This window comes from Peromyscus maniculatus, chromosome 2 (genome assembly GCF_049852395.1).
Source record: "Peromyscus maniculatus bairdii isolate BWxNUB_F1_BW_parent chromosome 2, HU_Pman_BW_mat_3.1, whole genome shotgun sequence".
In the NCBI taxonomy this organism is placed as follows: Eukaryota; Metazoa; Chordata; class Mammalia; order Rodentia; family Cricetidae; genus Peromyscus; species Peromyscus maniculatus.
The window spans coordinates 22,545,169-22,572,703 of record NC_134853.1 but is presented as its reverse complement, the minus strand read 5'-3'; the positions used below and the strand labels follow the sequence as shown (position 1 = coordinate 22,572,703).

The window sequence follows — 27,535 nt, the reverse complement described above, 5'->3', positions numbered from 1 at the left end:
TTCTCAGAAAACTTCAAATCGATCTACCTCAAGACCCAGCCACACCACTCTTGGGCACATAACCAAAGAACATTTGCTCAACTATGTTCACAGCAGCTTTATTTATAATAATGATAACCTCGAAATCATCTAATGTCTCTCAAGCAAAGAATGAATTTTTTTTTAAAGTATGGTATATTTATACACTGGAGTATTACTCATCTGCTAAAAACAATGACATCATGAAATTTGTAGGCAAATAGATGGTACTAGAAAAAAAAATCATCCTGAGTGAGGTAACCCAGACCCAGAAAGACACACATGGTATGTGCTCATTCATAAGTGGATACGAACTGTAAAGTAAAGGAGAACCATGCTACAATCCCCAGACCCAGAGAGGCCAGGTAACAAGCAGAGCTCCGAGAGGAAAGAGAAGCTCAGCTCTCTTTAGGACTGAGGGTGGGTGGGGATCAGACCAGGGTGCAAGTACAGAAAGAGACGACTGCAAATGTGAGGCATTTTGGGTGAGGTAGAAAGCAGTGCAAGGGAATCTTCCAGGAATCTACAAGGATGACCCTAGCTAAGACTCCTAGCAATAGGGGATACATAGCCTGGATTGGCCATCTCCTCTGACCAGGCAAGGCTTCCAGTTGAAGGATTGGGACACCAACCCAGTCACATAACCTTCAGCCTACAGTCTGTCTGTCCTGCCTATGGGATGTGTTGAGGTAAGGGTGGTGCAGAGATTGAAGGAGTGGCTAACCAATGACTGATCCAGCCTGAGACCCATGCCAGGACAGTGAGCCCACACCTGACACTGCCTGCAGTACCAGGACCCAGAGGCTGAATGGCTCAGAGACCAAAAAGAACCAAACACAACTGGAGAGAAAAAAAGATGTCTTAATACAAAGGTGGGTGCTTAGTCTTACTGCAACTTGATATGAAAAGGTCATGTCACATAAAAAGAATACAATAGGGCTGGAGAGATAGCTCAGCACTTATCCAGAGGATCCAGGTTCAATCTCCAGCACCTACACAGCAGCTCACAACTGTCTGTAACTCCAGTTACAGGTGATCTAAAACCCCCTCTGGCCTTCAAAGGCAATAGGCACGCATGTAGTGCACATACAAACATTCAGACAAAACACCTACACACATAAAACAAATTTTAAATCAAAAGAGAACATAGTGCACTTGCTATGCTTCCTTGGGTTCTCTTTGGCTGTATCCATTTATTGAGACTTGTACTGCTTCTGTTTGGTTGGTTGTTTTTTTGAGGTGCTCAGAATTCAATCTAGGGCCTCACAAATGCTAGGCAAATACTCTAAAACTAAGTTACATTTTCCTTGTATTTTATTTGGTTGTCTTATGATTCTGAATATGAAACAAGAGCCTTCGCATGTGCTCCAACACTAGCCACAGCCCAGGGCCTTCCATTATTTTTAGTGGGCCTGAGATTATTTTTAAATGTCTTATAAAATGTCCCTAACTTGGATCTGGCTGTTCTTTTCATTATTAAACTAAGTTTGCAGGACTGGAGTAAAAGGCAACCACAGAAATATTTTTATTATATATCATTATAAATTTATTTATACTTACTGTATATCAAGGACATACTTTAGAAACATGATTATGATGCTAAAGCTAACCTTGATCATATGTCTGAGGAAATGTGTGTCTTATTCCACTACTGTAGTTGCTTATCCTCTCTTTCCCATGCTGCGGTCTGGGAGGAACTCACTATGGGTAATCTACACTGGAAGTATGGAGTAAGTTATTTCCCACATCCTTGAGAACAAACATATTCTAGCTGGAGAAGATTTTTAAATGGGAAAATCAACAGCCTGGGCTGTATAGTGGTAAACAATTTCAAAATAAACTAATCCCCCCAAAACCAAACAAGAAAGAAAGAAGGTAAGGAAGACAGGGAAGGAAGAAAAATACCACAGGTTTAAAACTTGAATGGATGCTGGACAGTGGTAGCTAATCATAGAAGAGGCAGATGGAACTCTATGAAAGATCCAGGACAGCCAAGGTTACACAGAGAAACCCTCTCCTGAAAAACCAACCAACCAAACCATCAAAGAAAAAAACTAAACAAACAAAAAACTTTGAAAGACAAAATAACGATATATATATAATCCCAGAAAAATGAAAACAAGACAGAAAATGACTTAGTTTTCAAAACTAGTGAAGGACATTTATCTGAAATGTCAAGAAACATTGCATTTAAAAAAAAAAAGTAATATGAAGAAATTCTTGTTTAAGAAAATCTAATGTCCTCTTCTGGCCTCCAATGGGTACCAGGTACACATTCGGTGTACCTACACACATTCAGGAAAACACTCATGCATGAAATAAAAACAAGTTTTTAAATAAAATAATCAACCACTAAAAGTCTCTTTGGAGAACATAGAAGGCATGAAAAAACTGCTTAGATAAACCAATAAAGTATTATCAATAGCAAGCCTTTACTTAAGAAGTGAAAAACTATTAAGAACCTATTATTATAATTTTAATTATAGTTTAAATGTGGAGACTTGAACAGGGATAAAATTACTGCCCAGCAGAGGTACTACAATCTGGCTGAACATTAACTGTAAAGATTTTTTGGCAGATTTTCAAGGTTGGTCATAAAGAAATGGGAAGATAGTTTTCAAATTATAAAGGAAAATAAAGAATAAAAAACAATTCAATCAATCAAAAAGGTTAGAAAGCACAAATTAAGAATCCATATATAGAAATAGAATAAACACACAAGAATATTGGGAAGAGAGAGAGAGAGAGAGAGAGAGAGAGAGAGAGAGAGAGAGGAAGGGGAGAGAAAAGAGAGGGAGGGAGGGAAGGAGGGAGGGAGGAAAGAAGGAAGGAAGGAAGGAAGGAAGGAAGGAAGGAAGGAAGGAAGGAAGGAAGGAAGGAAGGAAGGAAAAGACAAAGACAGAGGGAGAAGGAGAGGAAAAGAGAGAGGAAGGGGGAAGGAAGGATTATTAAGGAAAAGAATACAAGGTTCAATTCAGTTTGAAGACATAAAGCCAAACAATAAACAAAATCACATATTCTTTCTCCCAACATGATGATTTAGCAAGAAAAAATAAACCAAGGGGAATCCTACTTCCTGATAAATGCCTTGCTAAATATGCCTCAAACTAATCCGATGAAGTAATAGAATGGATGACCTAGGAGATGTCTTAGCCACTTGGCAGAGTGATGAAGACAGCAGGTAGAGGGCATCTCCATCTGACCACTAAATCCTGCCCATTATTCCACGGGTGGTTTAAGAATCTAATATTAGCCAGTGTCATCTTCACACTTTTAGACATTACACTGCTTTCTAGGGAATCTGATTTGTGATGTGACAGAAACCTCCATTAAAGAATTCTTTGGAGCATTAAATATCAATCAATTAACCACACAAGCCCAGCAACCTAGAGAAGTCAGAAGGCTCTGATTACTTCAACTTTTTCTTTTATGAGACAAGGTCTCACTGGGTAGAGTAGAACTGCATGTAGATAAAGTTCTGGCCTCAAACTCACACGAGTTCCATCTGCCTTTGCCTTCTGAGTTATGGGGTTGAATACATTAAATTTACTGACCAGGATTCTATACTCACTGCCCTTAGCATCAATGAAGAGAGTTTTTAAGAAAGAGATTAAGTTGATACTGCTGATCATGTACAGGACAAAAACAGGGACAAGTGATTGTTCTTTTGGCCAAGACTGAATTCAGGATAATAATTAAACAGATACAGAATAGGCAGTCTATCTTGCCAAAAATAGCTTTCATGAGTCTCAACCTAGAAAAGAGGTAATGATCTCAAAACTTAGAAGGTAAATATGATTGTTATGGAAACAACAGATACACGATTGCTATGACTGAGGTTCTAAATACTACGATACTGGGGTGACTCCTGAAAAAGAACTTGACAGGTGTCTACTGTAGGAAGAGGAAGTATGGAGTAAGTGTGGACCACTAAAATGCCTACAGCAGATGGCACAATCAGTTGTGAAACTGTAAAGACAGTGACCCATGGGATGACTACAGGAATGGTAACATTTCAGGGTTTTTTTATAGTGTGACAAGATCTCTCACCACACAGTTGTGCTTGATGCAAATAGGATGCCAGATACTCACTGTTACCAAAAACCAACCTGGAACAACAGCTCCTGAGTTCACTCTCAGACCAATTATGATTGAAGACATGGATACTCAATGGGAGCAAGCAAAGCAAAAACAACCTTTATTAACAATACTGGAGGAAATTAAGAACATAAGGGAAAATAAGAGAAACTCCCAAAAGTGGAAAGAGATTCCAAGAGAGGAAAACGCCTTGAACTTCTTTGTCTAGTGATTTTTTTTTTTTTTTGTTTTGTTTTGTTTTGTTTTTCGAGACAGGGTTTCTCTGTGTAGCTTTGCATCTTTCCTGGAACTCACTTGGTAGCCCAGGCTGGCCTCGAACTCACAGAGATCTGCCTGCCTCTGCCTCCCGAGTGCTGGGATTAAAGGCGTGCGCCACTACCGCCCAGCTAATTGTCTAGTGATTTTTATAGAACTGTGGCAAATGCCGGCCAAAGGCTGAGACAATCACTATGAAATTGATTAGTCCTCTAGGCTATCACGGAATGAGCCATTGGTAGGGTTAAATGCTCTATGCATGTCTCCTGACCCAGCCAAAGAGATGACTGTGTTCTGTTCCCGTGAAGTTAACCAGTTACAAGTAGTCAAGCCCCTCAAGCCTGCTTTGTCCATCTCTGACTCCAGCTTTGTAAGTTGTTGACCTTGACTGTCTGCTAGCTATTAATTATTATATTCTGGCTAGTGTTGCTACCTTCAGTCTTCTGGTGTCTCTATGCTGTTAATTACACTAAGCTCTCTTTGCTCCTCAGAGCCACCAGAAAGTAGCTACAGTGTTCTTATTAACTCCTTACTTACAAAATGGTTTGGGTCTCTTTTCTAGGATATGTAGAAACTTCTTAGAAACTACTTTTACTTAGTCTGTTATAACTGACTGTGTGAGAAGCAAGAAAATATAAAACAGCAATAGTGCCTAACATATATTATCAGGGGAAGGGACAAGTTTCACAGAAGACAGCCTGCCACTCTACCAACACTGGCCTGTCAGTCTATTCTTCTCTTATGTATCCTAGGCTATCTCATACTCAGCTGTAAGCTCTTCATTTTTCATTCAGCTCTTTTAACAATAACCCTAACCCTTCCTTTTAACCAGAGCTCTGCTTTTCATTGCAATGTATATGAACTATTTGCAGTTTTCACACAATGGGCCCTTTTCCCTTACTACCTACAAAGATCTAGAACATGAATCAGTAATAGCCATCCCTCCCAAAAACTCAAATGTGAAGCTTCAGATTACTCCTAAGTCAAATGACTCCTGCTGACACTTGCCAATCCAGCCCAGCAACTTTTGTATGTGAAAGACAACACCCAATGACTAAGTAGAGGCTGAGAAGTAGACGAGCAATTATGGAAAGAACAGGAGAAATTGAAGTATCAGTGAGGTGAAACACTAGAATGATGTTGTCTAAATTGGCAAAGTGGAGAAATCTAGAAATTGGAATGACCAAAGACAGGAAATGAGGCATCTGAGACTGGGGCCTTAGCCACTTTTGTGAGGAGTCAGGATACATGAAGGAGCGTGAATAAGTGGAAGACTCACTACTCTCCAACTTCAACTCTCCTAAACCTAATGTGGTTTGAATGAGATGTTCCCCATAAATCTCAGGCATTTGAACACTTGGTCACCAAATGATGACACTTTTTGGGCAGGACTAAGGGGCATGCATGGCCTTGCTGGAAGAAGTATGGCAGTGTAGTTTCAAAAGACTAGTGCCATTTCAAGTTAGCTCTCCGTGCTGTCTGTGGTCCTCGATGTGAGGTTTAAGTTGTTGCTCCAGCAGTCTATTTCCACATTGCCATCATTGTGTATTATCTCTCTTAAACTCGAAGCTCCAAATAAAATCTTTCTTCTGTAAGTTGCCCTGGTCATTTTATCATAGCAATAGAAACACAACTAAGATACCTTAATAGCAGCTAAAAGTTGAGACAGCCTCTCCAAAAAAGAACATATGGAGAAGTTAATTCTCTACTTGATCTTAGTACTCACACAGCTCAACTTCTCAGAAAGACTCAACCAAGAGAATGAGAAACAGTAGGCCCTTTGTAGGATGAATGAAGGCAACGAGAGGATCCTGCAACAAAGTAAGATCAAGACTGCAGCTTTATACCTGGGTCAAAGAAAGCTGAGGGATATCCGACTGCAAGCTCTGTGCAGGAATATGCTGCTCTCTAGGCTGATGGTGAAGAGAAAGACCTTGCCAAATAGATGCCGACACCCATGGTTTCTCCTAATCTCAATCTCTCTCTCTCTCTCTCTCTCTCTCTCTCTCTCTCTCTCTCTCTCTCTTTCTCCCTCTCTCTCTCTCATTCAGAGCAAGCCAAATCTCTAATCACAAGTCAAAACTTATCATCTATTAGTGGTGTGAAGAAGCTTCAAAGATTATAACAACTACAAGAAGAAAACTGACTATTGCTGGAGATCAAATTCTTCACATTTAATCACAGGTGAAATGGACAAAAAGGGGGAGAATTTAATGAATAAAACAGAAATTTATGTCTATTCTAATTCTTAGTAAATAAACACTCTTCTTAAGGACTAAAGGAAGTATAAAATTATAATACAATAATGCAAATTTCATTGAATTTCAAATAATGTAATTTCCTATTCTCTGACCATAATAAATTCAACTAAAACTCAATATCAAATTAAAAGCTCCTTTCAAAAACTTTTTAGAATTATGTTCATTTAATAAACCATAAGTACAATTTTCAAATGAAAAAGAACTGAATGTCAAAAAAATTACATATAAAAGTTTGTGGAATACCAAGCAATTATGCTTATAAGCAAGTATTTACAGCCTTATCAAGCAACCTAGGAAAAAAGAAATTGAAGTCATGAGTTAATTAGGCATAATAAGCCTGAGAAAAACAGTAAGGAGATGATAATAAACTAGAAAAAAAGTGATCAAAAGTATCTTTAAATAAAGGCAAAGATAGTGGGGGTGGGGGTGGGGGGCTCAAGACAGTGTAACAGCCCTGGTTGTCCTGGAACTCACTTTGTAGACAGGCCGGCTTCGAACTCACAGAGATCCACCTGCCCCTGACTCCCAAATGCTGGGATTAAAAGCATTTGCCACCACACCCAGCTCAAAACATATTTCTTAGAAAAAAATCCTCCTGCTTTGTGGAAGAGAGATGGCTCAGCAGTTAAGAGCACTGACTGGTGTTCCAGGGAACCCAAGCTCAATTCTCAGGCTGTTCCTTTCCTTTTAAGAGGTCACTGTACAAGGGCAAGAAGCACAGCCTCCTTCAGGCCCTATAGCCCAAGGTCATGGGCGGAGCAAATGTCACTACACTGCTTAGCTATTTCCTCTGAATTGAACCATTCCCTGCTGGAGGGAAGAGGGAGATTCATAAGACTCTGGAAGTTAAGAAAATGTAGGCTTAGAAAGCAAGACTCATAACTTCAGACATTTTTAAGATTCACGAGATCCCTTCACCAAGATTATACAATCAATAAGCAATCGCTGAGAAGGAGAACTACCTGAAAATTGGTCAGAGAACTAGCTCTAAGAATGCAGTTTTTGTGAGTTGTCACCCACGCTAGGGTGATGCAACTACAGAGATATTCATGTTCTTCAACCATGCTCTTGAAAATAACCCCAATGAACTCACTGGTTCACCAAGCTAGACTTGGATGCAATTGTTTCTTTGTTCTGTTGTCAGTGTTCTACCGGGAAAGAATGGATGTTTGTTCACATCTCCCAGGAAAATTAACAAACAACAGTGAACAAATGGATAGCAAGATTGATGAAGAAACAGAGAGACCTACCTAAAAAAGAAAAATGCATGTAAGAACATACCTGTGTGACAGATGTAGTAATACAAAACTAAAAAGAGTTTGAAGGGCCCCAGATCTCAAGCTCTGTGAGAGCCGAGAGCTTAAACACCAAGTGTAAGGAACCTGGTGGTGGAAAAGTCATGACTCACTGGAGAGCCCTAGCTAGCAGCAAAGAATAAAACCCAGGCTAGACTGAAAATGGTATGAAAAGCCCTGAGTGCAACAAGAACAGAGAACTAGCTGCAGCCCACAATGATGAAGATGATAAAACTATCGATGACTGTCTATGGAGCCTGCCATAAAAGCAGCTGGACAACCGCAGATAGAAATCACAACAGTAGATAGCTTATGGTCCTCAAAGTATCAATATGGAAAAATATGAAACTAAATCTCTACCTCATATCGCTTCATATATAAATAAACCAAATCAGGATGTACTAACAATGAAAATATAAGATGCAACCAAGCAATGTAAATATGCAACAAATTGATATTGTTTACATTTTTCTAGGACAGAAGGACTTCTTAAACAAGATATACCGGCCTTACGAACCAAGAGAGAAAACAGAATTTTGATTACATGCAAGCTGATAGCTTCTATTTATCATAAAACATAAAGAAAACTATAATAACTAATTTTTCAGGACTGGCAAGATGGTTCAGCAGGAAAAGGATCGTGAGTTTAATCTCTGAGGACAGGATCAATTCCTGCAAGTTGTCCTCTGACCTACACACACAGGCCTAGACAGATATCCTGGTGTACACACACACACACACACACACACACACACACACACACACACACACACACACACACGATAAATGTAATAAAAGTTTTCACTAAAGTATAAAGAACATCAAAAGACAAGCTAAGAGCTGGGAAATGCCTGTAAAACAAAAATCTAATTAATGATTGGGATCTAAACTATGTAAAAATGCTCACAAGGACTGTCAAAATAGGTCAGTCAGTAAAGGACTTGCCTTGCAAAAGCAAAGACCAGAGCGCAATCCCTAGAACCTATGTAAAAAGTCAGAGAGGGTGGTGCAGCCTAGGCTATCTACATAGTGAGTTCCAGGAAAGTGAGAGGCCTATCTCAAAAATAAAACAAGACCCAAAAATGGGGGTTGGGGATTGGGTGAGAAGACAGTATCTAAAGACAACAGCTTAAGTTGTCCTCTGGTTTCCACTCATGCACACACAGCATGTGCATGCATGCTAACACATATATGCATGTATATATGACACAAATACTGTCTACAAATAATTTTAAAAAAGATAATACATCAAGCAAAGTGGCAAACTCTTGACTGGAATTTCACAGACAAGGAAACTTACAAAATGGACAAACGCATGAAGAAATACAGGATGTCACTGTCTACAGGATGCCATTTTCAAGTTTTTAGAATAGTAAAAATTAGAAGAGTTAGAATGATATATTGGCAAGAAACACAGAATAGTGACATATCTAATAGATGTCACAGAAGTATAAAACTGGTAAAATCCTACTGAAAAATAATTTGACATTACCATGTGAAGTTGAACATTAATATGCTTTTTTATGAGCAATTCTCAATTTTGTAATAAAATACATTTATACTTGTATTTTACATAAAACCATCCTACATAATAAAAACAACAAAACTAAATCTATTCAAACCTCCACTGGCTAATTGGGCTAATTCACATACTAGAGCACTATATCATAGTGAGAGTGAATGAACTACAGCTGTAGGCAATGACATGAGTGAATCTTAGAAATGTACTGGGTGAGCTGGGAGAAAGACAAGACTTCTGAATGGTAACATCTTCCTCTCCCTCAGCCTTACACCGGTACTTAGCACTCTGTCACCAAGAAATTCTCCTAATCCTAACAGCAAAGAATGAAAATGGTTTTTTGCTTGTTTGTTTGCTGGTTACTGTAACCTCAACTTTAGCTTAATTTCCTTTGAAAATGCCATGATTCCATAGCTGAAAAAGAAAACCAAAAACATGGGTAATTGTGGATGACCGACCTCAAAAGCCTGCAGAGCAAACACAAAATTAAATGAAGCACATTTGAAAGCTGCTAAGGTCCAAAGAGGCCACAAAATGGCAAGCTGTCACTTGACTCTTTGCAATTGTTTTCTGGTTATAAGTCTGAATTTATATCATTTACATAATGTGATGCTTCTATGTGGCCTTTTATCTTCCAGTATTTGCTTGAAATGTATAAATATCTGTAAATTCGATGTTTGTCTAAAATATAATACTCTGTGCAAGCTTTAAAAAACACGTTGAGTAGATACTGTGGTGGTTTGAATGAGAATGACTCCCATAGGCTCAAGTGTTTGAATAGTTGGTCTCCAGTTGGTGGAATTGTTTGGGAAGGACTAGGAGGCCTTGTTGGAGGAGGTGTGTCAACAGGGGCAGGCTTTGAGGTTTCATTCCCTTCTGCTTGTGGGTCAGGATATGAGCTCTCAGCTGCCACTCAGCTACCACCATGCCTTTGCTCTGCCAACATATATGCTAACCCTCCTGTACCATAATCCCAATTAAACTTTCTTTTATATGTTGCCTTGGTCATAGTGCTTTATCACAGCAATAAAAAACTGACCAAGACACATAAATTCGAAAGCATTTTCTTTTTGCATTAAAAAAGAGATAAAGTCAGGCCCAGTGGCACATGCTCTAATCCCAGCATAGGAAAGAAGAAGCAGTAAGACTGAGTTCAAATCTGAGGCCAGCCAGAACCTGCCTCTCCTTTCCAAGTGCTGGAACTAAAGATGTGCACCCTGTAAAAATATTTTTATAAAAATACATTAATTGATTTATATAGGTATAAGAAGTAACAATCAACATACACTTAATTTGACTACTAGCTACAAAATTTTCACTTACAACAAAAGGGGTCACTTACTGTGTATCAGGAATTGTGCCAGACACTGAGGATACAAAGATGTACAAGATACGTGTTCTTCTGTCAAGGAGCTCATAGTCTGGCGAGGAGACAACCCTGCAAACACAAAAGTTTTCAGTGTGACACAGAATGCCTAACACTTCCTCTGGAGCACATAAGGAAAGCAGACAGCCCTCAGTCAAGGAGTGGAGCCATCACAGAGAAGATATCCTACACATGTAACTCTAACTGTCACTTTTTATTTTATTTTAAAGAAGACTGGTGCCAGACATCATGGCACATACATTAATCCCAGCACTTAGGAGGCAGAGGCAGGTGGATCTCTGTGATTGTTATTATATCCTGTCACAAGAAACAAACAAATTATGTGTATGGGTGTTTTGCCTGTGTGGTTGCTTGAATAGGCTTGGCCCCCATAGACTCCTGTTTGAATGCTTGGCCCATAGAGTGCAACTAGAAGGAAGTGTACCTTGCGTGGCCTTGTTGAAGAAAGTATGTCACTGTGGAGGCAGGCTTGGAGGTCCTATATGCTCAAGCTAGGCCTAGTGTGATAGTCTCCTTCTGATGCTGTGGCTCAAAACAGAACCTTCAGCACCATGCCTGCCTCCATGCCACCATGTCCTGCCATGATGATAATGGACAAAACCTCTGAAAATGTTAAGCCAGCCCCCAATTAAATGTTTCCTTTATAAAAGTTGCTGTGGTCATGGGGTATCTTCATAGCAACAGAAACCCTAACTAAGACAGCCTGAATTTTTATCTGTATACCACATACATTCCTGGTGCCCATGGCGTTCAGAAGAGGATCCCCAGAAATCAGAGTTACAGAAAGTTATGAACCACCATATGGGTACTAGAAATAGAACCTGAGTCCTCTGAAAGAATACCCATTACTCTTAAGGGCTAAGCCATCTCACTAGTCTCAGAATTCTTTTTACATATGTGTGCATGTGTGTATGTCACATACATGCAGATGCTATGTGCTCTCTAATTTCAGAGTACCACAAATACAGTGTATTGCCTATATTTAGGATTCCCTTATATGCTCTGGAGTTGAATAAAAACCCTGTGGCATTTTCAAAGGGTTGAACTGGACAAAATCAGCTTAGATGGACATGTTGTCTCCTCTACACGTAGAGTTTAACCTAATCTTTGGCTGAATATCCACTTTGTTGAAAAGTTTGGGGAAAGTCAGACTTTTCTATTTGTCTTGTCTCACTTACTCCCCGAGTTCCTGAATCTGAATGGACTCTACAGTCTTTCTCTGTTTTCATATGCTGGGTACCAAGTACTACTGGGAAATAGTCATAGCAACATGCAGATTGTTGTCCCTGTGGGTTTATGAAAAACACCATATTAATATTGCTTAGCTATGGTTGATCACCTTTTCTTAGTCCTCTCAGTAATATCAGAATATATTCAGAATATCTCCTCCATGAACAAGCCTGTTGTCTTCTATGATTAATACCTCTAACAAAATGACTCCAAATATTTCTTCTCCATTGACTTAAGCCTAGCTGTCTCTGATATGGGGATATTCACAGGTTTATTTTGAACATCATACTCCAAATGAAAATTGTCTAACTTCTCAAAATTAGAATAGGAACTAGCTTTTGATAAGTGGTTGTTTTGAACTATGCAGACACTCATTTCAAAACTGGGGGAAGGAAGCTAGGTGTGGTGGTGCACACCTTTAATCCCAGCACTCAGGAGGCAGAGGCAGATAAATCTCTGTGGGTTCAAGGCCAGCCTGGGCAACATAATGAGTTCTAGGACAGCCAGAGCTACATAGTGAGGCCCTGTCTCAAAAACAATAACAAAAAGAAGGGGAGGAGAAGAAGAAAATGGGGAAAAGGTTGTTGTGATTGCTGAGAATGGGTCTCACTATGTCACTAGGGAGCTCAGACTGCCCTCAGATCCTGAGTGTTCCATTTACAGAGTGCACTGCCAGCTCTAGAAGATGTACCTAACTGCCTGCTTACTTCAAGATACCACTGTAAAGTCAAAGCAATAAAACAAAATAACAACACTTCCCTCCCCCCAAAAAAATCTGTTTAGAATGACCTGAATTGTCTGCACACGCAGCACATACTGAGCATAGTATTAAGGCTTTAGAAGGCCAGTGTCCCAACTCCTTAGGCCTGCATCAATCAATAAACATATGCATTGATTGTCTAATCTGTAAAGAACAGCACAGATAGAAAAATAACAGAAGACAAAGTCCAGATTCACCAACAGGGAGTATAGTTTTGGAGACAATATTACAAAAAAGGAAACAACCCAGTAACAAGATAGGGCGAGAGCATCAAGTGCTAGAGAAGCTTGGCCCAAAGACAGGGAACTGAAAAGTTACAAATCCTGAATTGAGGCAGTTATTGTATCAACAGCACAAAATTTAAAACTCAGCGAATGTACAAATGATAAATGGGGATGAACCTATCAGTGTCCCTAATACCCAATTTAGCAACTCTAAAGCACACAAAAATTATTTTATAAAAATGTAAACTATAGAATGTGATATTTAACTTAAAATAAAACAAGAATGTTACTTCTACATAAAGATAATTTATAAAAAGATATTGCTAAGTATTTTAATAAATTTATAAAACATGACAATGATAGGAAAATAGCCTTGTTTGTCCAGGACCATCTACATTTTAGTTTTCTATCCTTGGAAACTCCTCAGTTCTGTGGGAACTGAGACATTCAATAGTCTTAGCGACCAAGGTAATGATTCCACCTGTTTCAACTTTTTCTATGGATCTCAACAGAACAGGAACTAACAGAATCCTGCAACAAAGCAGTTTTTTAAAACTGTAGAAAGAAAACCAGATCAGTTACACAGAACTAATAAGCAGGGCTCAGGATTATAGCACAGGGACTGCATTTGAGAGACGGGGAGAAATGTCTTTCTTAGCTCTAGAAATATTTTTAACAAACTCTAAATCATTACTTCTTTGACACCTAAAGATCCAGGCTCCTGCATAAACTTCTTAACGCTGCTCAGTCCATCTGTTCTCCCCATCCCAGGCCTTCATCCCAACTGCATGGCCCCTTAAGGACAAGGTAAGGCCTTCATGTCTATACCAGTACCTCACCATCTTGCAGCTTGCCAGTCTTCAACCTTTTCATTAGCACACATGACCCTCATCCTGATCTGATGGGCCCTTTTCTACACACAACCCTGCAGAAGCTGTCTCTACCATGGTGCCCACTTTTCTTCTCAGGCATGCCCCTCTGGATCTTCTAAGGACAATAGTAACAGTACCATCGAGCCTGCTCATGAAACATACTCTACCTCTAGGCTACACTTCTAGCTGTCTTCTAGGTGGTTTTTGTATTCTAGGGTTGTCTTTTTTTTGGGGGGGGAGGGTCTTTTTTCTTTCCCTCAAAACCATCATCAGAATGACCATGCATCTTCCTCCCCTACTTGCCCCAATCGAGTTAGAAGGGTCACTTGAGCCCAGAAGTTCAAATGCAGCCTTAGCAAAATGAAACACTACATCAAGGGAAGAAATAAATTATTTATCAGAATTTTTTATAAAGTTTACAAATTAATGCAAACAAACCCTCCTCCAAGAGTCATCAGTCTAGAAACACTATTTTACAATAAAATAAATTTAAAGTCCCCTTAAATTAAGTAAACTTAAATTACTCAAATAAGAAATGGATGACAGAACACAGGTTTGTTTTGTTTTTTTTAAAGCTTGGAATTATTTCACTGAAAATACTACTTATCTCATAAAACAAGAAATCATCCATTATTGTACCAATCTAACTCCTGTTTCATTTTATACTACTATTTTCCCCAAGCACACTTTTTATTTTTAACTCCACAGCCCATTCATAAAAATTGCCAAATACAGGTCATGTAGAATTTTTAGATAACATCAAGACATCAAATATGTAATTTATGTCCATATTTGGAGAACTTTGAAAACAATATTCCAAAACACCACAAGATGGTGATATTGCACCAAAGATGTTTTAAATAGTTACTTTTTTTGTTATCATCGTTCCCAAAACAAAATAACAACTCTTTTCCAAGAAAGGACATTAAAAAGTGTGCATGCTTTTTTTTTTCTTTTAACTAGAAAACACTAGTCAGGAAAACATACTTAAACTTAGCAGCAAGGCTGCTGGCCTTTAGCCCAAAGAGGTTAAAAACCCTAGACTAATACAAACCCAAGACTGATGGCTATGCCCACACTGACCTCCTTCCCTGACCAACTCTATCTCCCCTCATAATCATCATTAAAAATTTCAGTTCAGTATATGCTGTACTTGCTATGCCTAACAATTTTTCCTGTACTTAATTTAAGAAGTGATTCCTACTTTTTCCTTTGCCTTTTTTATTTATTTATATAAAAAAAGTTACCATTTTCACAGTCAATATATATATATATATATATATATATATATATATATATATATATATATATATATATATATATAGAGAGAGAGAGAGAGAGAGAGAGAGACAGGGTCTCAAGCTCAGACTGGCTTCAAAACTCAGCAATCCTCTATCCCCCATTGGGATCACAAGTGTGAGCCAGTGTACCCAGCTCCCATTCTTTTTTTTTTTTTTTTTACTGTCTTAAAAACACTGACACTAAGCTTCAGTTATATCAGCATAGTATTACACCTGAATGGTGTTGAGCACTGGAAGTCAGGTACTTCCTTTGTTCCTGTGCTGTTTCACAACATCTTATATTATGCAATACTTACCATCTTCAAAATGGGAAAATACTAACTTGAAAGCAAAAAATTATACATGTAGTAATTTTTCCTCTTGCCTTATTGAACACTGTAGAAAACAAATTTCCTATTCAAATGCTGCACATTTGAAAATAACAATTTAAAAAATACTATTCAAGACTAAATACATTAAAACTTTAGTTCAAACTCTAAGATCGAATCCCAGCTTACACACAGAAAACACTGCCTCAACACTATTATCTTGCAAACCCATAGGGAATACCTATGTCCACAGATGTGGTGTCAACTAAATGGAATGGCACAATACTTGTATAAAATTACACACACCCCTCCCACATACTCTAGTCACCTGTGGATTACTTTAAAAACACAATGTAAATCCTATGTAAAATATGTTACACTGTATTGTTCTGGAAATAAAAGTTGAGGGGGACCATGAATGTGTTCAACATACACTGGGAATTTTTTCTCAAATAGTTTCGGTACAAAGTGGCTTGAACCTGTGAATGCAGGACCTACCGATACAGAGGGTCGAATGCATTTGCCACATCACGAAGTAGCAGAAAGCACGGTCATGAAGACCTGGAGTTGAAGAGGAGCTCACAAGAGGATGAAGAGACTTGGGGACACAAAACCCTGAAGATCCACCAAACTCACTCCCGTTGAAAAGGTTTACTTTTCTTCCCCCCTGCATTGGACCCTAGGCTATCATGACCAAAGCTAAGTTCCCCTCAAATATTTCCTTATTATTTCTAAATACATTACAAATTCTAAGTTACCACCATTTTCACAGCCATGGACATTTCCTAATCTCAAATTCCAAAGTGACGTTTTGTTTTGTTTCAGAAGAGCATGTTGGGGTAAGTTAACACAAAAAACAGTTTTCAAGTCAGACAGACCTAAGTCCAACTTCAGCTCTCCTACTTGTATATATTTAACTTGCTTCTTTTTTATCTGAAAAATGAAGTTACCAACACGAAACTATTTTGCCTTTTAGGTGCTAACACTAACGCTAGGAAAGTAGAGACACTCTTTCTAGAATCAAGAATATAGGCAACACCAAGGAGGAAGAAGTGAGATCAAAGCCTGCTTGGACTGTTGAAAAAACCCTGTTGAAAAACAACAAAATGCAAACCAAACAATTTCAAGGTAATTCAGAGCTAGTTAAATAGATATGCAATATTTTATATTATTTATAAATGTTCTCCTTAAGAATTTTAAAGCACAGAGTAAGAAATAACTTCTCACTAAATAGTCTTCACTCTTAGAGAAAATTAGAAACCAAAATACACAGAAATTTTCAAAATTATGTAACCAATTAAAAAGCTCAGTTCCTAGAATAATGTAATCTTTACTAAGCTTAAAATATAGTAAAAATACAATTTGTTATCCACAAATTCAAAACACAAAAAGTCTTAAGATTGAAAGTTCTTCTCTCTTACCTGCTGGTCTGCACTTTTAGCAGTAAAATCTGGCTACTTGTTGCTTATTCACACTTCAGCATTTGCTGAAGCACACGTCCTGCTTTAGATCTTCCCTGCAGTTTTGCATAAACTGTATGTGCATGCGGAGGCCCTTGTTTGATTAACTGCTTTCATGCTTTTGTGTGTGAGTGTGTGGGGGGTGTTATGAGTATGCACCATACGCATGTATGTACATGTGAGCACCCTTTGCCAGAGGGCATTGGGTGTTGTCTTCCATAGCTCCTCTACCTTATTCCCTTTGCTGTCTTCAACTAGGCTGGTAGACAGAACTGCAGAAGTCCTTCCGCTGCCACCCCAGCCCACACCCCACCACTGGGGTCAGAGGTGAACGTGGATGGGCCTTTCCACATGGGTGCTTGGGATCTGAACTCAAGTCCTCATTGTCACATAGCAAGGGCTCTCACCTACTGAATGGTCTACCAGCGATCTCTCTACTCTAAATTCTGAAACAGATCTGAATCAACGAGTGAAAGTGTAGTACAAACACATCCCAGAGTGATGCTGAATGTCAGGCTTAAGTCAGCATGTATGTCTATAAACTGGGTGCCATTACTCTCACTTCACATGCGAATAGCTAACAGACACACGGGAAAACTCAAGCTAAGTCAGGTTCACATGTGCACTGTCATGAGTAAAATGAGTACCAGAACTCAAATCTAGATTTGTATTCCTTTACATAAGGCCTAGGCTTTATTAGATCACTTTAAATAAAAACCTAAATTACAAAGAAAATTTTAAAATGTATAATTACCAAAATGTTTAACCTAGAAAAATAAAATTTCCAAATATAATGTACACCTTGCATTCTGGGTATTCACATCTAAATACTAACATTATATTCCACAGGTCACATGATAAAAAGAAACCGTCTATTGTTGCCTTTTCCTTGGTGAAAACAAGCACAAAAACAATGGGCTCCTGCAACAGAAATGTCAACTAACTCATTCCAATTTACAAGGAACCAATGCTTGGTATGTTTTTCAACACGATATACTCGCAGTAACCTCTGTTTATTTCAACCATACTTTTGGTTTTTCCAGGAACTGCCCCCAATTTAAAGATCTGGCTCAGGGCTGGAGAGACAGGCTTAACAGCAAGAGCCCTGGCTGCTCTCACAAAGGACCCAGGTTCAGTTCATAGCACACACATGGTAGTTCACAGTCATCTGTAATTGCAGTTCTAGAGGTTCTAACATTCTCTTCTGGTTTCTGTGGACACCAGGCACACATGGTACAAACACATATATGCAGGCAAAACACCCATTCACATAAAAGGTTAAAAAAAAGAAAAAGAAAAAACAAGTCTGCCAAGTGTGGTAGTGCATGCTTTTACTTCTCAGCACTTGGAAGGCAGAGGCAGGCAGGTCTCTCTGTGAGTTCAAGGCCAACCTGATCTACACAGTGAGTTCTAAGACAGCCAGAGGCTTCATGAAGAGACCCTGACTCCAAAACCAAAACAAAACAACACAGATTTAAATCTGATTGAATTTAGAGGTCCTGTTGGTCACAGAACTGAGGAACATCTAAGTGACAGAAGTGCATAGCCATCATCAGCAAGTAAAAAGAATTTGAAGTTTGTTTTTTCCATTTTCACTGACTTCAAATTTAAACCCTTTTTCATGATTTTCTTCCTGAGTAAATGTCCTTATGTCACAAAATGGCTTTTTCCCAAAAGACATACCACGCCCACAGTTAACCTACTTTCTATCCAAAAGCCCAAATTCCAAATGTGACACACTTCAATCAATGTATCTATTTCTGAGTTGCCTTGTCTGAGCTAAGTAAAATGCAATAAGACTACCTAACCAATTATTATAATATCTAATTTAACTCTGTCAAGACTGCATTTAAAAGAAGAAAAAATGTCTTCATTCAAAGGAATTTCTTTGGTAGAATGGGGAATGTTTTTGAACAAGGAAGCCGGGGCACTTCACTTGCCTGCTCAGGGCTATACGCCCTATGGAGCAGCTTTCTGTAGTTTGTATCACATCTTTGACAATTATCTTAAGCCTTTTAAAACATCTGGAAGGTTCAGATGTTAAGCTCTCTTTATATTTACTCTTCACATGGGTTGTAAGGAACCTAGAAAAACAGTCACATTAGGGTCCCAAATTACAGAATCAGTTTCTGTCAACAGTTTATGAAATGAACATGTACAATATCATCTGAGATGTTTACTAGGTGAAGAGTCCTGAAAAATCTTCTCAGGACCATATAACCCAGGCTCTGAAAGACAGTAATAATCTATATGATAGCAAACACCTCCAGCTGACACCCCATGACTGTTATGCAGAGGCTAAATCTTGACCAACTGGTCCGTACTGAATGTAACCGAATCACATTTGTTAACAATTGTTGGGCCCCAGGTTATACATCCTAATCACTGCCAACCGATGTACCACCAATCTGTTGCGTCAGGATCTTTCCCAGAATAATCCTTACTCTTTTTACAACATATTTTTTTCAAATGAGAGGAAGATTTGCTATACACTTTTGTATGCACCAAAACTTACCTCTCACTGTCCTTAACAAAATTAGTGGGCCAGCCACAGTAAACTACCTACTGGTTTGAACTATCAACTTAATACTTAATTAAAAGTAATAAAAATTTATGGGCTTATAATATTGAAGCTACTATGATTTCTTCTTTATAAACAACCTTTCAATTAAAATCCAAAATGAAGCCATTCTTTCAACAACACAGACAGAAGTCAGATCTGCCTAGTTATGGCTAACTCCTAGGTCAAGAGAGCTTCTGTTCTTAACGATGGAAGCAGTCTACTTTGCCTCCTTTTCTGTGGCTGTTTCGCTGTTTGCTTTTTTCAGATATGGTAGTGTGTGTGTGTGTGTGTGTGTGTGTGTGTGTGTGTGTGTGTGTGTGTGTGTGTACACATCACTCTGACCTCAAACTGGAAATCTTCCTGCCTTGGCCTCTGAGTAAACGACCATGCCTGGTTTAACCTGTCTGTACCTACAGTAAAGGAGATCTTACAGAGAGAAAACTCACTTAACTAATTCTCCCCACCCTAACTTAGAGCACACAAAAAGTAGTGCATATTGGCAAGTTAGGATGGATTTCCGCCAAAGTATCCTACTTCAAGTCAGGACTCAACTGTTTGCTTCCACCCACCTTAATAATTATAAGTGTACTAAACAGCTATCCAAAGAACTTGTTTTCTTTAGTTAAAGCTACAATACCTAACAATTCTGTTACTGCTGGGACATTTTTTAACTATCCGGGTAATTAAGAGGCAGGAAGAATGCCAAGAAATACCTTAATATAATTCCAGCCATCCCACCTGCAACCCAGCCTTTCCTAAATCACGTTTCTCAGCACACTCAATCACTAAACCCCTTCGATGTCCTATTCTCAGAAATATGCTATAGGCTGCAGGGGCAGGTTTTGAGTATAATTGTTTCAATTAAATGCATTACCTCATTAATCTACTATGATACAAAGTAATAAAAACTAAACATCCACTTCCTTCACCTCAGTCAATCATGCCATTACCTAGTAGCTAATTTGAACAATGCAGAAAGATACTAGGAAACTAAGACAAATTACCCATAGGGTCAAAATAGGGAAAGAAACCCAGCCAGCAACTGATGAACTGCATCAGGAGGAAAGGAGCCCTGACTCCTCGCTGCACTCCTTCAGAAGACTCCAGTAAATTCTTGGATCCCACAGTGTATTCTTCCCACTAGTCCACACCAACCTTTTTCAAGATATTCCAAACAAAAAATAAATCTGTGAGGTTCACGTTGTTCAAGACTGATGAAGCAACTCTGATCTCTTGGATCTCACATTTAATCACAAAGGGTGAAGAGATGGGTCTCTGCTCACCAAAGATCACTCTCTATATGAGGTACTGTCTGACCAACACATGACACTGGGTAAATCATTTCTCTGAATCAATCTGCAGTCATGGGGCCTGCACTTTCTTAAACACCATTGTCCTCCGACAGAAGCAGCCAGTCTCCCCTGCTACCCTAGCATGCCATATGTCACTGCAGAGCGCCCCACTTCCATGAACCCCAGGCCTCATACATGGCAGGCAAGCATTCTCCAAGTGAGCCTCTATTACTTTTCTCATTTGGGGACAAAATACCTGACGAAAGCCAAGTAGGGAAAGAAGGGTGTGTCTGGTGCAGTCCTTCCCAGCAGGGAAATAGTGATATCAGGAACATGCACCAGCTGGTCACATGGCACCCAAAGTCAGGAAGCAGAGAGCTGCCGGGGCTCAGCTACTTTCTCCTTTTTCAGTCAGTCCGCGACTCCAGACCCTGAAATGGTGCTGTACACACTCAAAGTTAAACCTTCCCTCTACAGTTAAACCTTCTCAGAGCAGGGTCAGACACACCCAAAGGTGTGATTCTAGATTCAAACAAGATTAACTATCACACAGCTCTTTAGCATTTCTAACCAAGGACAACCAGCTGCTTCTATCTGCAGTAAACCAAATGTACTATCACTTGCACTTTAGACTCAACTTGCCCTCTGGCAGGCCCAGCTCAAAGTTTTGATTGGGGAAATCAGTAAGCAGCCTAGGCTTCAGCTTCCAAAGTCTTCTAGAAGATGTATCTTTACATAATATAACTGATGCTGTTCTTATATAAACTCTGCCATAATCCCTTACAAGGTAGCCCCAAATGGATCCAACACATGTGGAGTAGTAGTAACTCCTTGTCCCAATATAGGCCAAACCTGTGATTTCACCAGCATGAGGCAGAAGTGATTCTGTGCCAGTCCCAGGAACACGCCTTAAGAAGGTCTGGTTCCTTCAGCTTTTGTACTCTTCAGAGCCCTAAAATACAACGTAAAGCTCACAACCCTGTTGCGAAGGCCACATGGAGATAAAGGACTTCAAAAGGAGAGTGTGCACAGCCCCAGCTGAAAAGCCAGTTGAATACAGCCACTGGAGTGACTGTGAACAAAGCCAGAAAACAACCAAGAGGGACAACCTGTAAGCAAATAAGATGATTGTTTTCAGTCACTTGGTTTTAGGGTTGTTTTTTAGAGCGCAATAAATAGCTGAAACAATGCTACTGGGCTCTTTGTGTTTCTGCATGATTTGCCCAAATACCACAGGAAAAGAAGGGGTGTCATTAATTTTACTTTCCCAACAACAGCAGATAAGGTCTATGCTTTTCTTGATGCCAAAACTCTAATGAGCTCTAAGTTCTAGAGATAGGTTTCCAGTGTATTGTCTCAAAACTGTACCCCAGCAACTAGCACAATGTCTGTCATTCACTAACATACAGTATGTGTTGTGAATAAATAGTACACTTAGGAAATGTCAAGACTAAATCAACACATGCTATTCTCCACTGTAACTTAGAAATCATATGACATATTGCTTTGGAAATCAACAACTCCAAAAATGTTTAAATATGAATTCGAAGTGAACTAAGAGCTTTTATCCATGGAGAGGGGTGATATATAAAGTTTGGTATACAATGGTAAAAAATAATAAAACATCACAATATCACTTTGAAATAAGATTCTGACTTCTGTGCTACCGACACACAAATAAATGAATAAATAATAAATAGGTAAATAAATGAAGCTTTTCTAAGACTATGCTTTTATATAAGATAATCAAGTTCCATCTTCAAAAACAGAAAAATCAACAAATTTTCCAAAGTAAATTAATGTCAACATTTTACCAATGTTTCTTCCAGAGAGGATATCCATCTTTACATCTTTACTTTATCCTTGACTAGAGGTTAACTATTTGGTGATAAAATATTTATAAATTTCCAAATTACCGACCAGTAGCCACATCAAATGAGGTTACCATGTCAACACAAGGAAAGCAACAAACACTTCCAACAGGTAGTCTTTATACACCTTATAACTTCAAGGTTCACTGTAGGCAAAAAATCAGAAATTTGATGGAAATGATATTGAATTAAGAACAGAAATGTAGGTTATAGTTCTAATTCTAATCTGGGCTGCTAACTAGTCATACAGGACACCTTTAAAGCTGCAGTGAACCATCTAGATTAGAACATGATGGTTTCCTCTTCCTACCTAATTCTCAAATGCTTCAAGAATCACATGATAAAGTGTAAAAACTACCATAAAAAGAATGAAAAAAAAATTACCATGGTTGTGCCATGAGCTACTCATCTCCATATCAGCAAATAAAGGAAAATCCGTGTGTGTTTTTGCCAGACATTCTTCCACTTGCATTAGGGACTAGCTCCTTGGATACCACTCATAATAAGCAATTTATTGGGTTTTCCACTGTTCATTATTAATTACATCATACATCTCTAAGAAAGTAAAATTATTTTGCCAGGTGTGCTGACATAGGCCTTTAGTGCCACCACTTTTGAGAGGCAGAGGCAGACCTCTGTGAATTCAAAGTCCACACAGGGAATTCCAGGCCAGCCAGGGTTACATAGTGAGACCCTGTCTAATGATTATGAAATCAAGGTTTCTATAGTTAGAAAAGAAACCAACTAACAACAAGGAGACAATCCCTCCCACCAGAGGAAACAATCTTATAAGGGTGCAGAGAGGTCAACTCTTAACTAATCAAACTATGCCATAACTACCATAGTGAGAATTAGCTACTTAATCCTCTTTAGAAAATTCACTGAAAATGAATCCCCATTTCACTTCTTTTATCACATATTGCCTCCTGATTGAAGAACAGGCATATTCCTAAGCCAGGCAAAAAGGAATAGAAAAGACTAAGAGTTTCTTCTTCCACTGCTGGTACCTTTACCATCTCTTCCCTGATTCCTGAGAGCCACAGAGACAGTTATAATTAAAGTGTCTGAACTGATATTGCTATCTGTTCTCCACACATCCATATCATTCCTCAGTCTCACCAGTTTTCAAGTAGACAGAAGAAAAGATGAGTACAGATGTTCCAATGAAAACCTAAGCACCAAGAATCACAAAATCTTACTGGGAAGGAACCTCCTGGCCTCACTTACAACATATTAACTATATCCAATCAAGAGTAAATCAGTTGTGTTCTCTTTGTACGAAAGAAAGAAAGAAAGAAAGAAAGAGAGAGAGAGAGAGAGAGAGAGAGAGAGAGAGAGAGAGAGAGAGAGAAAGAAAGAAAGAAAGAAAGAGAGAAAGAAAGAGAAAACCATCACTGTTAACAATTCCGGATTCTATTTTACCACATGCAACTGGACTTGTGACAAACAGCTATTGGGCAAGTTTATTCCAAAATATAACAAATAAAAGGCAGTATCATAGAAAATGTGAGGCACAACACAGTGCATTATTCTGTCTCTAGGTACTTGCATAATATAATATGTCATTAACTTTCCTGTAATTCTAAAGCACCACCACCACCACCCCCCACCCACCCCCACCCCCACTCCCCCACCCTCCCACCTCCCACCCCCACACAGCACAATAGACGGCCCATGAGTTTCATGTAGGAGCTTCATGTAATCCACAGACTACCCTAAAATCACATCCACAAAGCACAGGTGCATCTGGCCAACAGATTTCTTTAGTTTCAACAAAGGTTAGCAATTCCCAAAAGACTATGAACCTTATGATCTCTTACTAAGGATAATATGGCTAAGCTACCACTAGTCTCTCTACGGACCTGAATCAGAACCATTATTTTAACTTTTTTTTTTTTTTTTTGGGGGGGGGCACGTTCGAGACAGGGTTTCTCTATGTAGTTTTGGTGCCTGTCCTGGATCTTGCTCTGTAGACCAGGCCGGCCTTGAATTCACAGAGATCCCCCTGGCTCTGCCTCCCAAGTGCTGGAATTAAAGATGCGAGTGCGCGATTGCCGCCTGGCTATTTTAACTTTTATAAAAACAACTACTTTAGCTCATAGTAGTGCATACCTTTAATCCTAGCACTGAGGAAACAGAGCAGGCAGATCTCTGTGAGTTCAAGGCCAGCCCGGTTTACATAGTGAGTTCCAGGACAGCTAGAGCTACATAGTGAGATTCTGTCTCAAAAAAAAAAAAAAGGAAAAAAGAAAAACAACTCTTTTGTGGGTGGAAGAAGATGTGCTTGTGCCACTGGGCAAGTACGAAGGTTAGATTACAGAACAACTTTGGGAGTAGATTACCTTACTACCCAGTGGGTTCCTATTAACGAAATTAGGTCATCAGGCTTGGCAGAGAGCACCTTTACCCAGAGTCATCTTGCCAATTATTTTAACTTTCTTCTTTTACCTGATCACCAAATTCTATCCTACTTTCTTTGTCCGTTCCCATGTGTTCAGACCCTTGCTACCTATGATGATGGAAATCCTGAGGTTTATGAATCTTCAGGTTCTTCCCACCTCAACTCATACTACCCAATGCTACTAGATTAATTCTTCTAAACAAAGGTTTAAATTGTTTCACTCCCATCTCAAAAATCATCTGTGGACCCCTCACTGCCTAGTAACCTACTCATTAGTCTGACATTAACCCTACTCTTATGCTGTGAGTGGTGGCACACCCCTTTAATTCCAGGGCTCTGAAGGCAGAGGGAGGTGGATATCTAGGAGTTTAAGGCCAGTCTGGTCTACAGAGCAAGCAAGATCCAGGTCAGTCACGGCTACATAGCAAAGCCTTGTCTCAAAAAGAAAAAAGGAACATTTTGTTAGTGGTCTTGATTTTTATTACAGGCTTTCTTACCCTATATGCTAAGTACAAATCCTTTAGACACCACCCAAATCACTCTTAGATCCTTCTTCTTGAATTACCTTTCCCTGCTTATGAAAAATCAGTCATCCTTAGAGCCAGCATCTTCAAAAGAGAAGCCCCTTAACTCATCTGAGAACTACTGTCTCTCATCTTGAATTGAGAGAATTTTTACATTTATGAAACCAACACACACACACACACACACACACACACACACACACACACACACACACACAAAGGTATTCTAGGCATGGTGGCATAGGCCTGTGAGTTCAGGTCTGAAGCAGGAAGATGGCAACTTCAAGGCCAAATTGGGCTACACAGTGAGATCCTGCCATTTATTCACACAAACATAAAATGAGCATTTGTGTATAATCTAACATACACAATATAATATAATCTTCTTCCTTATGCTGTAAAGACAGAAGCTGCTAATCATTTCATCAATATAATATACCCCAATATAAACTCACGCTGTCATATAGTTGATGCTTAATAACTGTACAAGAATGTAAAAGAAATTTCAACCAGCTGAAGAGATTACATCTCTTTGAAGGCAAGAGACCTGATCAGCCATGTCCTGGGTTTCAAAAGCAGCGTATCAAAAGCAGCTCTGAACGTTATGTGAAGAACTGTTTGAAAATGTTAATAATCTATGTCTCAAAGAGCTAAGCCACATTCTTCACACATCTCAATTTCAACAGCTCCCAACACTTGGTCACTATATATTGAATTTAAAATGTTAACTAGTTATTAAAAAACGATACTTTTCAGTCAGTTTAAGTATATTACTTCATGGCTAGTGCAAGTCAGATAAATGAAAGAATGTCTTTTCTAAAAGGTAAGTTTTACTAACAGTTACAGACTTGGTGAGACATGTCAAGTGGATTTATACATAAGTATAAACTCTTGCAGAAACTTACAGACAACTGTGAAACTGGTATTTCATGAGAGAAAAACAAAAAAACAAAAAACACCAAACGGGAGTGGGAAGATAACTGAGTTTTGTTTTTTTGTTTTTTGCAGCATTTTAAGAGTAGAAATTCAATCGTACTGCACACAAAAAGATAAAAATCTAATAGAAAAAAATACCAGATATCTGTGAATTATTTTATGGTGGAAGAGTAAAATATTTCAAAAGTATAACAGATACATCTTCTTGTTGGTAATAAAGGCTTCTTATGATCGCTTAAAGCAGAGGAACTTCAACTCCAAACCTAGGAGTAAAGGAAAGGGACACAGAGTCCTTAGGCACACAAAACTGATCATTTAGAGATTGTAAAGGCGATGGGCAAAGTACCAATCCTAACCACACTTAAATCTTAAAAGAAGATTTAAAGGAAACGGCCCAAATCAAGATGGGGATTAGAAAAATTTGCAAGGTCACTTGAACCTACCAGGTCACCAAAGGTAGAGATTGGGGGTGTTGGTGGGAGGAGGTGCGGAGTCAGTGAAAAACCCTGAAATGCTGAAAACATGTCAGGAAAGGACGTTCCGAGGCGGGCGTCCCGGCTCGCGCCGGTGGGATCCCGGTGAAAGTCAGGGCAGCAGTTCTGAGGCAGGCAAGCAGGACGGCTAGCGAGCCGCCCGCCGGCCAGGAGGCTGGGCACTGCAGTCCCCGAGACACTTCGCCGGGCTCCGGTGTCACCCGCACCGGCTGCTGCCAGCGCCAGCTCGGGGCAAGCCCGGCGACCCCACCCCAGCGAACTCCGGCCCGGCCGCCCTCCAGGCTCCCTCCCGCGTCCCACTGTGCTCACCCGCGCGAAGCTGCGGCTCCCGGGGCCCGCGGCCACCGCGGCGGCGCCTCCTCAGCCCTCCGCGCCCAAGATCGCCATCTCGGAGCAGGCGTCGGCCGGGCAGCCCAGGCCGCCCGCAGCCACCCGGATCCCGCACGCCAAGCGCGCCGACACCCGG

General features: G+C 39.5%; 1 protein-coding gene across 11 annotated transcripts in view; it reads right to left on the bottom strand.

Annotated features, from left to right (window-relative positions):
- Positions 1–27,535, bottom strand: part of Wwp1 (WW domain containing E3 ubiquitin protein ligase 1) — a 133,460-nt gene extending 105,925 nt beyond the window's left edge. For 5 of the 11 annotated variants that reach the window (XR_013048979.1, XM_076563852.1, XM_006983261.4 and 2 more), the window contains exons 1-2: positions 27,379–27,535; positions 10,789–10,884 (exon numbers count right to left, since the gene is read on the bottom strand). The gene's annotated coding sequence lies outside the window, so the exon portion shown is untranslated. Of the gene's footprint in view, positions 1–10,788; positions 10,885–21,695; positions 21,796–27,378 lie in introns of all 11 variants that reach the window. The other 6 variants (XM_006983262.4, XM_076563855.1, XM_076563856.1 and 3 more) reach the window with 3 other exon arrangements.